The sequence below is a fragment of the Xenopus tropicalis genome, chromosome 4 (genome assembly GCF_000004195.4).
Source record: "Xenopus tropicalis strain Nigerian chromosome 4, UCB_Xtro_10.0, whole genome shotgun sequence".
Taxonomy (NCBI): Eukaryota; Metazoa; Chordata; class Amphibia; order Anura; family Pipidae; genus Xenopus; species Xenopus tropicalis.
Window position 1 is genome coordinate 113,712,610 of NC_030680.2, and position 15,896 is coordinate 113,728,505.

A 15,896-nucleotide genomic window follows, 5' to 3' on the forward strand; every position below is an offset into this window, starting at 1 on the left:
GTACCTTGACAGTTTGTATAAATTCCATTAGTAAAAGCACAAGACTTGCTTCAACTGAATGGGATGGAATTGTGGATACATGTTCTGGAAGTGAAACAACCCCTACTCTGAAAATGCTTGATGCAACTTGCATGTGATCCTCAGCCAAATATAAGTCCAATTATGTACGTTTTGATGCATCTAATGCAACTGTGGCAAACGCAACTGGAGTCCGGCTGCAATTATGGGAAAATAGCACTGCATTATGAGTAAATATCATGGTGATTTATATGCATAATTGCACTTTGCACACTGAACTTGCATTTGTAAATGACCCCTATATGTATAATATCTCCCAATACATATTAGATGTTATTTATGTCTATAGATTAAAAAATATATATATATATATATACAATCTGTTTTAGCTAAGGCCCAGTGCACAAGGGGTGTATTCTCCACCAGTGTTCTTCAGCTGTGGGAGCAGTGCCTAAATGTAGCTGTGAAGTGTAACAAGTAGATGACATTTAAACAAATGAAAGGCTATGCATGAGTGCTTCTATACGTCTGAAAAATGCCAGTGAGGAATACGCCTCATATGCTATGGGTCTGTCTTGTTATTACAGAGAAAAAGTAAATCATTAGAATACCATAAGAGGTGTTTCCTTAAATTGGACTCAATGGGAAATAGAAATCCAATACTTTAGGGATATAGAATGAGGTTGTATTCTATGTTTAGTGCGTTGAATAAAGCTTCCTTCCCAGATAAGCAATTTAGTCTTAGCACCATTGACAATTGAAAATGTTTTTCAATTGTCAGCATCAGGCTGGTCAGAACGGATGGTGGACAGTAAGTATGGTAAGGAACAGGTTGTGGTCAAAATAGGTGGCACACAGAATATAGTCAGAAACAGGCTGTGATTGGGGTATTCAGGAGACAGAAGCATGGTCAGGGCAGGCAGCAGACAGAAATGTAGTCAGGAGCAAGTTGTGGTCAGAAGTATAGTCAGCAGCATTCTGAATCAAAACCAAGTTCACAAAGAGAAACTACAATCTGAGGATGCCAAGATGATGTCCAAGCAAAGAATACAGGCCATGGAATCCTAAGATAGATACTGGAAAAAAACTGGAAATGTTTGGCATGGGATTCATTGCAATGGCAGTCATGCCATACAAATGGATTGAGCAACTGTGTCGACTCAAAGAAGTTGAACATACAGAAGTATAAATGCACCAACAAGATGATGATTCTGCTAGCATTTATACACACAGGAGTGAACTGGCTAAGGAGGTTCTTCACATTGTCTTTCCTTCAGAGTACATCTGGATATAAATGTGGAATGAATTGCCTGGAAATCTTTGGTGAAAAAAAATTAAAAAACCTTAAAGCATGTTGATTCTCGGTCAGGTCCAAAGATTTTACTTCAGAACCAAAGCCCTTTCCCTTCAGCAGGTTATATGTAGACCCATTTCTGTCACTAATAAACTCAGTCTCATATTCCTCATGACCAGAGACTGTAACAGAAACAGCAAGAAGGAGTAGGTTTTTAGGGTCACTGCAAGTGAAAAATAACAGCATTAATCTACATCAGCTTCTTAGATGGACATTACATTTTTAGGTTTTGAGTTTACAACAAACCTTGTCTCCAACTTTAAGTCCAAGACCTGGTTCCTCTTTAAATCTTGGAAATATTAAAACATAACAGAGAGGAAGGCCAATATTCCATCCAACATTGCTCGGTAAAAGCTGACATTCATATAACATTAAGTTTGTTTAGTAGAATTATGAAAAGTGTAATTATATGCAAATTCTACAGTTGTCAGAAGGGCAGGCTGAAGAAAACTAAAACAACTTTGTAGATGCTGGCTGTGTTTGGTTGCACTTTTATGTCTGACCCTTAGTTTGTGGTTGATAAACAGAATAAAAAAGAAGCAAATCATTCTGAAAATTCTTACAAAGTACTTTCTAAGATATTAATGTAAATTGAAACCTGAAATAATGACATCTAGAATTCCATAAAGGCGGACAATTTCTTTAATGAAAATGAAGCAGATGGAAGTCTAGGCCCTGAGAAACAAAATGGACTATTTGGTATAATGGTCCACAAGAATTATTATCAAGTTGTCACAGAGTAAAACATCTGTAACAAAACCCACGAAAATAGGTGACCAGGGACATTTGGGTAATGGTATGGGATGAACAAGACCCAGGAGTTTTGATCAGAAATATTTATGTCTGACACATGTTTCTTATGAGTGGACAAACCAAATAAAGTATTTTACAAAGTTAAGTCACCAGAAATTATGCTTGGCTATAACTAAAGTAAGTCCTAACACTAGATGGCGAGAACCACGTTATACTTTTATTTTGAGGAAAATGATCCAAAGTTTTATATTTGTGTATGGCAAAAGTGTGTGAATCTTTTCTTTCAGTAACTGATGTGCCCACCTTGGGCAGCAATAACTGCACATAAACACTTCTGGTAATGGTTAATCAGTTCAGCACAGTGCTGAAATATTTCACAGATGTGATAAGGTTCTTATGCTGGAATGCAATTTTCATTAAAGCCAGAAAGTTCCCTTTTGGTCTCATCCTTTCACAGAACAATCTTCCAGTAATCTTATAAATTAGTCATGATGACAGCAATGTTCTTTTTAGATAACAGTGGCTCTCTCCTTGCAACCCTGCCATTCACACCATTGTTTTGCAATGAATCAGTGGACTCATCAACACCGACATTTGTCAAAGCAAGAGAGACCTATAGTTCTTGAGTTCTCCGGAACTATCGCACACCTGCTCTTGATGTCATATAGGTTGGTTTGCCACTCCTAGGGAGGGTAACAATAGTGTTAAATTGTGTCCGTTTGTACATAATCTGCTTGACAATATGCTTGTGGGACCAAACTTTTTAGAAATAGTTTTTACACTCTGGTTAGCATTAATAGTTGTTTCAGGATGTTTCAGAAGTACTCTTTGTTCCAGCCGTGATACACCTCTCAAACATGTACATCAGACTTAAATGCTGAATATCTGAATGCACAGCTTACTGTTCTATAAATAAGGCAGGACATCCCACACCTAATTATTATCCATTGTTTGAATCATCTCACTCTAATCTGACTCTAATTTTCAAATTAACCGAAAAGCCTAGAGGTTCACATATTTTTGCTACACACAAATATGTCGCTTGGAATTATTTATCTCAATAATTTAGTTATGAGGTATAATGTTTTTGACTTTATTTAATTGAGTTATCATTGTATAGCTTGAGGACTTGTGTTGAGAACAGACCATGTTTTAGGTCATATTTAAGCACCACTGTTTTTGCAAAGCCCCCATGGCCAGCCAGTGCATAAACTTCAGCATCTCTTTAGTGCTGCACTGCAAGTAGGAGTGATGTCAAATATTCATACCCAACCTCAACCTAAATAGCTGATATGCTGCAAACAGAGGCAAATCTGTTCAGCCTATCAACAGAACAATGAACAGGTAACAAGATAATAGTTCTTCCTGACGGATGGGAGATGAATTCTGTCTGAACTGATAGGAGCTCTGTGTTTCTATGCTTCCATGACTTCTCTACTTCAGGATAATAGCACAGACCACATTAAGGATAAGCTGTTTTATATATATATATATATATATATATATATATATATATATATATATAGCAAGTGAAGATGTCCCGCACTCACAGGTCTTAGGTGAAATAAAGGTGTTTATTCAATCCACATCAAGATGTGGATTGAATAAACACTTTTATTTCACCTAAGACCTGTGAGTGCGGGACATCTTCACTTGCTATTATTCCTAAATCCATTGGGACTGCACCCAGGCATCGCTACTCTTTCTTTGACGTGAGTGCCTGTTTACAAGCCATATATATATCCGGACATTGACTGGAGTAATGGGGTGGCTAAGTCAGAAAAAGCTAGTAGGTTTGTAAATATGCTAAATGACAACTTTTTATTTCAGGCAGTTCAAGAACCCACTAGGAATGACGCTATTTTGGACCTGGTGATTTCTAATAATAATGAACTTATCTCTAACATTTGTGTGGGTGAGCATTTGGGGAACAGTGATCACAACATGGTCTCCTTTGAGATAATGCTGCAGAGACAGCGCTATAAGGGAGTAACTAAAACGCTCAATTTTAGACGTGCAGACTTTGCCAGTATAAGGGCATCTCTGCAATGTGTCAACTGGGAAAGGCTTTTCATGGGGTTAGACACAGAAGGAAAATGGAACATCTTTAAAACATTGCTTTGTAGGTATACGCAACAGTATATCCCCCTAGTAAGCAAGGAGAGGCATCGCAAAGCAAAACCTTTATGGCTGAATAAAAGTGTTATTGTCGAGGTTGGTAAGAAAAAACGTGCTTTTAGGGCATTCAAGTTAGCTGGGACAGCAGAAACTTTCATCAGGTACAAGGAAGCAAATAAAGCATGCAAAAAAGCTATCAGGCAAGCTAAAATAGAGATGGAAAGGGATATTGCTGCTAGGAGTAAAAAGAATCCAAAATTATTTTTTAATTATGTGAATAGTAAAAAAATGAAGCAAGAAGGGGTGGGAACTTTATTATCACGGGGGGGTACGTTGGTTGATGAAAACGGGGAAAAAGCTGAAATTTTGAACTCTTATTTTTCATCTGTCTATACATCTGAGGAGCCAGATAATGAAGGCTTCCCTTGTAATATGCCCAGTGCTAGTAATTTAGCTACTGACGCGTGGGTCACTCGGGAGGAAATTCAAAAGAGACTTGAACATGTAAAGGTAAACAAAGGTCCAGGACCGGATGGGATTCATCCCAGGGTATTAAATGAGCTGAGCGCTGTGATTGCCAAACCTCTTCACTTAATTTTTCAGGATTCATTGAGGTCTGGCATGGTGCCAAGAGACTGGCGGATTGCTAATGTGGTGCCGTTATTTAAAAAGGGATCCCGTTCTCAGCCTGAAAACTTTAGGCCTGTTAGTCTGACATCAGTAGTAGGAAAACTTTTGGAAGGGGTAATAAGGGATAGGGTACTTGAATACATTGCAGTTCACAATACTATTAGTTTGTGCCAGCATGGTTTTATGCGTAACAGATCTTGCCAGACTAATTTAGTTGCCTTTTATGAGGAGGTGAGTAGGAACCTTGATGCTGGAATGGCAGTTGATGTCATCTACTTGGACTTTGCTAAAGCGTTTGATACAGTACCTCACAGAAGGTTAATGATCAAATTAAGGAATATTGGCCTAGAACATAATATTTGTAATTGGATAGAGAACTGGCTGAAGGATAGAGTACAAAGAGTGGTTGTAAATGGAACATTTTCTAATTGGACCAGTGTGGTTAGTGGAGTACCGCAGGGGTCAGTCCTTGGGCCTTTGCTGTTTAACTTGTTTATTAATGACCTGGAGGTGGGCATAGACAGTATTGTTTCTATTTTTGCTGATGACACTAAATTGTGCAAAACTATAAGTTCCATGCAGGATGCTGCCGCTTTGCAGAGCGATTTGACAAAATTAGATAACTGGGCAGCAAACTGGAAAATGAGGTTCAATGTTGATAAGTGCAAAGTTATGCACTTTGGTAGAAATAATATAAACGCAAACTATCTACTGAATGGTAGTGTGTTGGGGGTATCCTTAATGGAGAAGGATCTAGGGGTTTTTGTTGATAACAAGTTGTCTAATTCCAGGCAGTGTCATTCTGTGGCTACTAAAGCAAATAAAGTGCTGTCTTGTATAAAAAAGGGCATTGACTCAAGGGATGAGAACATAATTTTGCCCCTTTATAGGTCCCTGGTAAGGCCTCACCTTGAGTATGCAGTGCAGTTTTGGGCTCCAGTCCTTAAGAAGGATATTAATGAGCTGGAGAGAGTGCAGAGACGTGCAACTAAACTGGTTAAGGGGATGGAAGATTTAAACTATGAGGTGAGACTGTCGAGGTTGGGGTTGTTTTCTCTGGAAAAGAGGCGCTTGCGAGGGGACATGATTACTCTGTACAAGTACATTAGAGGGGATTATAGGCAGTTGGGGGATGTTCTTTTTTCCCATAAAAACAATCAACGCACCAGAGGTCACCCCTTTAGATTAGAGGAACGGAGCTTCCATTTGAAGCAGCGTAGGTGGTTTTTCACGGTGAGGGCAGTGAGGTTATGGAATGCCCTTCCTAGTGATGTGGTAATGGCAGATTCTGTTAATGCCTTTAAGAGGGGCCTGGATGAGTTCTTGATCAATCAGAATATCCAAGGCTATTGTGATACTAATATCTACAGTTAGTACTAGTGGTTGTATTTATAGTTTATGTATGTGAGTATAGATTGGTAGGTGTGGGTTAGGTGTGCTGGGTTTACTTGGATGGGTTGAACTTGATGGACACAGGTCTTTTTTCAACCCTATGTAACTATAACTATAACTATAACTATAACTATATATATATATATATATATAATGTTAAAAAAATCGGCACTCACCAAACAAAAACGCCAATGGCTGGGTGCTAACCATAAAATTGTATAAAGACTCGTAGAAAGCACTACAGGGACATATAAAAATCAAAAAGTTTATTTAGACACAAATGTCTACGCGTTTCGATCCATACAGGATCGTCATCAGGACCCTGATGACCCTGATGATCGTCCTGATGATGATCCTGTATGGATCGAAATGCGTAGACATTTGTGTCTAAATAAACTTTTTGATTTTTATATGTCCCTGGAGTGCTTTCTACGAGTCTTTATATATATATATATATATATATATATATGTAATATATCAAAAACGACAACATAAAAATCAAGCCCTCCAAAATATACCCAGGCGTTAGTTCCACGTCAAATTAAATAATTAAATTACCACTTCTATTTAAGTCCCGTGAGTGCGGAATCTATCTTTATGGTCTATGTGATATCTGCTCTACTTCACCCAGGCACATTAGCTCCAGAATTATACGTGAGTATATATATAAGTATATATATATATATATATATATTCCCAATGATACACTTGCAAAGATGATAGATATAGTACTGTATGTATTCGAGTATAAGCCTAGTTTTTCAGCACCCAAAATGTGCTGAAAAAAGTCACCCTCAGTTTATACTTGAGTCGGGTGCCATGGGTCCCTCTAGACTAGCACCCTCTCTCCTTTGTGTGCAAATTAGGCCACCTGCAACCAGACCCTCCAGTGCCCTGGCCTAGGCTCCCACTAGCAATACTTATTTCCCCTTACTTCCCTCCGGGACTGGGTCTACTGCCAGTTTGCCAATGTGCAATGAGCGTGGGGTAGTACTCATATTGTTTTTGTTGACCCTCTTCTCCGCTTACAGAGCTAGTTTACTGTTTTTCTTTGAAATAAATATTGAAAAACATATACCCCACTGATGCCTCAATTAATTTAATTTTATTGGTATTTATTTTGATTATTAAAACTTAGCAGTAGCGGCTGCATATCCCACCCTAGGCTTATACTCGAGTCATAAAGTTTTTCCAGTTTTCTTAGGTAAAATTAGGTACCTCGGCTTATATTCGGATCGGCTTATACTCGAGTATATATGGTATATTATATTTTTGAGGGGACAGCATCAATACAGTGTAAATTTCAGGAAAAAAAGATGGCACTTGCCTGTATGGGATAACAAAGTATTGGCAAAAAGCAACCACCACTTTGGGCATATAGACACTCAGGAAACTAATTTTTGTGATCCCTGTTGAACTCGAAAAAGAAAGTTTTTTTTAAGTGTTTCAGTGTCTGAAACTTTGCATGATAGCTCACTAAGCAAATGCTTATCCATTCTTGTATTGTTTCAAAGTCTATCCAGAAAAGTTGATTTTTAAGAGTCACAAATTAAAGTAATTGGCTAAGAGTCCTTAAAGGAGAAGGAAAGGGCTAAACATTAGACCTCCCTTGCCTTTACCTGACCGCTCACTATTTTTTTCCCTCCATAGCGTGTGTATCTCGCACAGTACACTTTAAAAGATATTGCTTTTTCAGCTCCATTGCGGCGGCCATCTTAGTTATTTAAATTTAATAAAGATGGCGCCACGTTAGTAAACGTGCATGCACTTATTCCCAGCCTCCCCCTAGACGTAAGCACGTGAAAGCGCACTCATATATATTCTCTAATGCACATGTGCTTTACAATGGTCTTGCCAAGTGCGCATGTACACGGGTCTTGGTCTTAGTGCAGGAGCGTGGCATGATGGGTATTTCCTTTAAAGAAGCCATTGGTTTTTTTTTTTATGATGCTTATGATCTTGAAAACAGACAGAACTGGAGGTAAGCCTCTAGATAGGGATTAATTCTTTAGTACCATTTCCTTCTCCTTTAAAGGATGCAACGTGTGTATTCATTATGCCTTATTAATTAGCAAAAAGAACATTTTTTAAAGGAAAAGTCAACCCAAAATATATTTTTTGCCTAATAATGGAAAACACAATTCTAGATAACTTTGCTATATATATTCATTACATATTTGTAATGGTTTTTGATTCATTTGTAAATATAATTGCTATTAAAAGCAGTGTCTGCTTGTTCTTTTCTATTCTCTGCCCTAAAACAATGTAACACAAGGCAGAAGACTGACAGACCGATCAAACATTGTTTGAAAATGCAACAACCAGTTCAGCAAATGCTGCTTTCAATAGCAATTACATTTACACATAACTTTTAAAGCTCTAATGACTTTCAATAAATTCACATTGGAAGGTTGCTTGAAATTGTTTTCTTTTATTGTGTTGGGTTTTTTTTTTACAAATTGTATTTTTAGTGCTAAAAATTGAGAATTTTACTATTTTCTCTAGACTTCCAGCAAAGCCATTGTAGTTTCTCTATGTTATTAAAAAAAAATCCTGTGATCTCAGGGTACTGATTACTGACCCTACTGTCCACCACAGGGCAAACTGGCCCAGCAGTAAGCCTCATTTGCCCATCTAAATGATGAGAAATTTAGGTGGAGGGGAAGCCTACATGCCTCCTTCAGGAATACAGCACTGCTGGACACTGGCACTGCTGTATCCATGGGAGGAAGTGAAGGTCTTTGAGTGCAAAAACCTACAGTACAGTGCAAAGTACTGGGGAGGTTACATCATATTATTTATTTAGTGGGCTGGGGGGGGGGTTGTTTGGGCCTCTGTGTCCTAGAAATGCCAGGGCCTATTTTGAATCCCAGCACAGACCTGGTTGTAAGACCCCCTAACAGTACAAAGACCACCAGAAAACCACACATTTTTGAAAAGGACACAGGCCTGAATTTAAAACAGCTAAAGATGTCTTTCTACACCAAACTACAAAGCTTTCCTAACCTAGCCACCCAGGAGGTAATCAAACCTGAGACCCAGCAGGAGATTTCCCCTACTGAAGGCTGACACCCTGACCACTAGTTTATCCTACCTAGGAGGTTCTTCTAGGTCTCTTGTCTGTTACATATGAGCAGATGGCATGTCCTAACTGTGTAAATCAAACCTACATGATTAAAGCCCATTGCTTGCACCAAAATCTGTATAACTATGGGGACTGTTTAATTAATAGAGAGTATAAATCCAAAAAATGTGTGTCTATTTGCAAACTGTTTGACCTGATGGCAGTTGCTTGTGTGGCTAGCCAAGCTGGAAATAATAAAGCCCTATGTGGGTTATATGAGAGCATTTCCATAGAAGGCTGGTCGGCCGCTATTATATCACATGCGTTTTCTGGTTTTTAAATGTGTATATTGACAGACATATTGCTAAATAGTTTAGAAGTAGGACAGGCAAACAGGAGCAGAGCTGCCAATCAGTGGGAACATAACAGACTTTATAGGAAGTGGAATACACAGAAATTAAATACAGAGGGACTCATATTGGAATAAAGTGAGTTCCCTTGGTGCTGCAGCCACAAATAGCCATGTCACCACCCAGGACCAACCATAGGCCATTTGGGGGCCCTGCACCAGCGGGAATAAGCACGTAAAACTGTCCTGGGTTACATCATCAGTCACATGGAGAGAGTGAGAGGCAAGGACTATTTGCCCACCCAACCCTGGAACCCTGTGCCCCCGCCATTTATAAGACCGGCCCCGTGGACTACTAGCCTGCAGGGGGCTTTGCTTGGAATAAAACTGTGTCTTTGTGCTTCCAAAACTTGTCTCCAAGCCAGACATTTAAAAATGGGCACCTACTTTGAAGCCACTGCGACAACATCAAAGGGGGTGGGGAGCAACATGTTTCTCACAAACCACTGGTTAGGGATAACTTCTCTATTAACTTCATAACAAAAGAGAAAAGATATAAAAAAAAACAAAGGGATGAAATGTTACATGTGACAGCAATTAAAACTCTGATACCTACCCTCCTGTATGGAAAGAAAAGAGCGCACCCAGAGCCCACAGTTGTCACTCATTTTTGAACAATAACCATCTCTGCACGGCAACTTGTTACTCTTTCCCCTGAATGGAATGTGAAATGACCTACAGTAAGTTACATTCAAAAGGTCTGAAATTATTATCCTGGTTTTATCAGTATTATTAACTGATAATAATATTATTAACACATATTTATAAAGCACCAACATATTCTGCAGGGTTTATACGTCAACATACAAATTACATAGAAATACGAATTGATACATTAGGTAAAAAGAGCGCTGCTAACTTATGGGATAACTTTAAGTGCTGATATCTTGCATATTGTTATTTTCTTGGAAGTAATACTTAATGAAAGTAGCACATGTTGCAATGATGACAATGACCTCATTAGTTACTTTTTATCAATCTAACACCGAAATGCAAGTATTTAGACATCCAAGTTGCAAGAAAGTTGCGCTAGGTTATTGCGCTCTCTAGTGGCAACAAAATACATATATATATATATATGTCTAGGTACAGAAAAGAACATTCGACTGTTGTCCTTAGTTTAAGGGGCAGATTTATCAAATTGTGAGTCTAGAGCTTAATTCATAAAAACTCACCTATGTTCTATTCATTCCTATGGTATTCCAAGTGGGCAGGCGGTGAAAGGGTGCGGCCTCAGGACGCCCTATTCTGAAATCTGGCCCTGCTGATGCTGAAATAGTTTTTACGTAAGATGGACACAGAGACACAATTATACTAAAACAAGGATGATAACTGGATGCCACAAGATGTCACTCATGGAAGAAGAAATGTTTAAATGGTAACATGCTGTATTTTGTATGTGTCCCCTGCGTCCTCGCAAGCATTTAGGTTGTATGAGCTATTATTTAATGCTCTGTATTGTAATACTCTATCAGTGCTGTCCAAATTCTGTGGTACCGAGGGCCAGAATTTTTCTGGCCTATATGGTGGAGGGCCGATAACGAAAGCTAGTTTTGACCACTCCCCCTTTTTAAAACCACACCCATGTTATCACAAGAGCTTTTAAGACCATACCTACATTAATTGTGGTAGCACAGCAAAAACCCAAATGTTTGGTGCTTACTGCAGGGATATCACCCTTCATTTATATGTGAAAGAATTATATCCCCTGCCAGGTTCACCTCCCACAGGCAGCATAGGGCAGGCAGAGTATAGCACACACAGGCAGTGTGTACTGCCTATGTGTGCCATACTCTGCCTGCCCTATACTGCCTATGTGTGCCATACTCTGCCTGCCCTATACTGCCTGTATGTGTCATACACTGCCTTCTCTATGCCACTTGTGTGTGCCATACACTGCCTTATGCTGCCTGTGTGTGCCATAGGGCAAGGCAGTACATATACAGTGACACAAAGCTGGCATTGCTACTACAGTCTGTCTAAGGTGTGAACAGGCAGCATAGGGCAGGCAGAGTGTGGCATGCAGGCAGCATAGGGCAGGCAGAATATGGCACATAGGCAGGGTAGGGCAGGCAGAGTACTGCCTGTGTGTGCCATACTCTACCTGCCCTACACTGCCTGTGTGTGCCATACACTACCCTATGCTGCCTGTGTATGCCATAGGGCAAGGCAGTACAAATACAGTGACACAAAGCTGGCACTGCTCCTACAGTCTGTCTGAGGTGTGAACAGGTGAACAATGTGGGGGCTTACTGTCTGAGCCTGATTAAAAGGTGTGAACCGTACTGGGGATTACATGTATAAACAATACAGGGGTTTACAGACTGAATCTGAGGTGTGAGCCATGCAGGGGGCAAATTAATCTCAGTACGGATACCATTTATTAAATCTTACACAAAAGGTAAGCAGTCACAGCAGCCAAACAGGTGGGGGGGCCACACAGAGTAGGGTCGTGGGCCGCAAGCTGGACAGCATTGCTCTATATTAATGTATACCTCAAATGCAGCTGGTTAAAGGAGTGTTTTCAATCGGGTAGGTTTGACTTTTCCGTTGGATCAGGGACTGCATCCACTCGTTGGGACTTCATATCTCATAACACTTTTTACCATTACCAGGGTGAGGTTCTTTTTCCAGTTATTGATGTATGCTGGCAGCAAGAACAACAAAGACTACATGATGCATTCAGTGGCATAGAGTTGTGCCTTGCAGGTGATGGGCAATGTGACAGCCCAAGTGCCAAGTATTGCATTTACAGTTTTATGGACGTGGACACTAAGAGAATTGTGGAGTTTGAAGTTGTTCAGGTTACAGAGGGTAAGACTTCAGCAGCTATGGAAAAACTAGCATTTACAAAGTGCCTGCAAAGAATTTTGGCTGGATCAAATAAGGTAAGTGCAATAGCAACTGACTGTCACCCTGGAATTATAAAATTAATGTGTGATGTGTATAAAGCCAAAGGCATAGAACATAAGTTTGATCTGTGGCACTATGCCACCAAGAGTTTAAAGAAACGCTTGTTAAACAAAGTTTAAAGTAACTGCGCTGCTATAGCTGAATGCATACCAGCTACAAAAAAACATCTGTGGTGGTCTTCGAGCAAATGTGAAGGTGACTTATGTATGTTGCGGGAAAGATGGCAATCTTTTGTTATGTACATAACAGATCAGCGTAGCTGATGACCATGGATAGAAAAATACTCACAAGCCAACTTGTCCCTGGCAGAAGTAATCCTGTCAAGGAACAAGATAAAAGACCTTGAGCACATGGCTCATTTTCGCCATACTGGAGCATTAGAAGTGTATCACAGTTTTTCCCTAAAGTACAGACCTAAAAGGATCCATTTCAAAATGGATGGAATGGAGGCCCGTACAAAACTTGCAGCTCTAGCCCATGATGCAAATGTACACAGATAGCAATCTCGTGTCTGAAAAGGGTTACTAAAGCACTATATGACCCCGAAACCAATGCACATGTAATGGCAATGTTAGTGGATGTGCTCTGATTACTTCAGGGCAAATTGTTGCATAGTTGGGATCCCAGAAACAGCACTATGCCAGACAACATTGCCACAGAACAGAGACCAGATAAAAGCTGGACAGTTCTGCAACATATGTCAAGATTTCAAGACTGGAGCATGTAAACCCAGTACTATCTGCCAAGCTTATTTAAACTGAGGTTTTAGGAAAAATCTCCAATGGTAGCCATGCAAGTTGGTGCTCCTGTACTTTGATGTATTGTAAACATTATGATTAAATACTCCTAACAATATAGTTGTTTAGACACCTTAGGCAAATGGCACTAAGAAGAAGAAATGGCTGAGAGAAGAAGATACTGCACTTTGCATGGATTGTAACTCTTAGCTACCTGTTTTGTGTATTGTACTTCGTTGTTTAGGGATGTAAAGTGTGCCATAGGACTTTCATAAAACAGAGTATTATAACAAATAATGCACACCCTGTTGTGAAATCAGAGTAAATTTGAAGTCAACTTGAAATTTCATTACTGAAACAAAAGCACAAGCACATGTACCCCCCACTATAGTTATAGTAGACCCCAGACCTATGCCCCCCCCACCTCTGTGAACAAATAGTAATAATAGACACAACAATAGAACCCTGACCTCCCCCCACTCAATGCACTAGTAGTAATAGTAGACCCCTGACCTGTGGGCCCCCCTCCCACTCTATGCACTAGTAGTAATAGTAGACCCCTGACCTGTGGGCCTCCCCACTCTACATGCACAAGTAGTAACAATAGACCCCTGGCCACTCCACTGTATGCACTAGTAGTAATAGTAGACCCGTGACCTGTGGTTAGCTCCTAATTGGTGGTGTAATTGATACTTGACAGATACTGTAATAATATTTCAATGTAAATATGTTCACCTATGCTTAGGAGACCGTTGTTGTGGTGTGACAGCATTATAAAAGAAAAACAAAGACAAGTGATGTTTGTGTGGTTTTTTGTTTATTTAAAAAAAAGTAAATATTTTAAAAGATTTACAAACACAATCAGCAATAAAAAATAAACCAACAAAACAATGATCAAACCAAAGCCATATCAAAAGCATTAAAATCAAATGGCCACAGAAATCCCCTGTAACGTCCTTAAGGGTCTGGGAAAGTGCTGCAAACTTTTTGGTCTACACAGGTCGGACTAGGATTCCTATTGTGGCAGCTTAAGTAGCCATAATGATATGATATGCAGCCTGTCTTTGTTTTCAGTGGAAGAAAGAAAAATATTAGCATTAAAAATGATTTTGTTTTGCACTAATCATCGTTAGTAAAAACAAAATACAGTGGCATGTGCCATTTTTTTTATACAGAGCTATGGAACATAGTCAGGACTGTATTTATAAGGCAGAAAGAGGGTTTTTGTGTTTTTTTTTTGTTTGGTTCTGATTAGAACAATTATGGGCATTGTCAGACCCAAAGTGAGAAAAAAACATGACTGTGGCATTATTTGTACATACACCCTTCCCAAATGCTTTTATTTACAAAAGGAAACCACACCAGAATTTAGACTTCCCATGTGATAATCCTCAAATTATACCAAAATGTAACCTTCGTCTAATTACCATCGACAGTCCATTTTTAAATATTAGCTATCTGAGCTTACCTGTTGTTGCTGCTAATTTCATCTGTGGGGCCTTGCATGTTCCAAAAGGCCAGTAAATATTCAAGATGCATTTTTGTTTGACATTTTCACATACATTTTCTGCTATGGCACATGCAGCAATCTTGAAGATATTTCTTTATGACATTTGATAGCTCCATGCAACAGTAGGATTCCTCTTCTGTCTTCATTGGCATGCAATTCCTGCATCTACACCATGTAGAAAAAAAATTAAACACAGGTTAGCCTGAACCAATACAGATGTGAAAAAAGGAGGAATCTGTTTCAAATGATCTGCTATTCACTAAACTACCAAGTGCACACAAGGTGGGTTTTGACAAGGTGTGTGAATGTGCTAACTGTGCTGGAGAAGATACTGGTGGGAATGAAGTATAATATCTGTAAAGAGCTGTTGCATACAACAGCACTATATGGTGTAGTGTATGTAGTCTAGTGTAATAATAATGGTTCAATATATCTACTTTATGAACTGTATATTAGGTAGGAATGCCAGAATGAATGCAAAACTAGTGTCGGTAATAGTGAGCATTACTATATGTGAAGCTTTCTGTAGAACAAGTTAGAACTAGTGGCCTGAATCAGTGCTGAAAATAATTTTTCACTATCAGCATATATATAGATTTAGATAAGTATACTGTATAAGTATACTGACCATGTTTGTCTTTGTGATTCCGGGTGATTTTCACTCAACATAATTAGCTTCTTTGGTGCCATAATCTAAAAAAAAAATGGAGTATATAAAGATATGAATAACATAAACATTGCACAATACTCACTTACTGACAGTATATATACCAAATAATGATTTAGAGTTTTTATATTACACAGCCTTTCCCACACACACACACTTTTTCACCTTCACACAGCCTTTCCCCTGCAATGCCCCCCTCAGTCAGGCTTACCCCCACCACAGCCTTTCCCCTGCAATTCCCCCCTCAGTCAGGCTCCCTCCCCACACAGCCTTTCCCCTGCAATTCTCCCCTCAGTCAGGCCCCCCCCCCCACACAGCCTTTCCCCTGCAA

The 15,896-nt window shown here is 39.3% G+C and overlaps 1 long non-coding RNA gene across 1 annotated transcript; it reads right to left on the reverse strand.

The window, feature by feature from the left end:
• Positions 1-14,995: 14,995 nt before the first annotated feature.
• LOC105946973 lies at positions 14,996-15,723 on the reverse strand. The gene is made up of 2 exons (XR_004222412.1): positions 15,527-15,723; positions 14,996-15,063 (listed from the first exon to the last, which is right to left on the reverse strand). It is a non-coding gene; the product is annotated as an uncharacterized LOC105946973 (long non-coding RNA).
• Between the last annotated feature and the right edge of the window lie 173 nt (positions 15,724-15,896).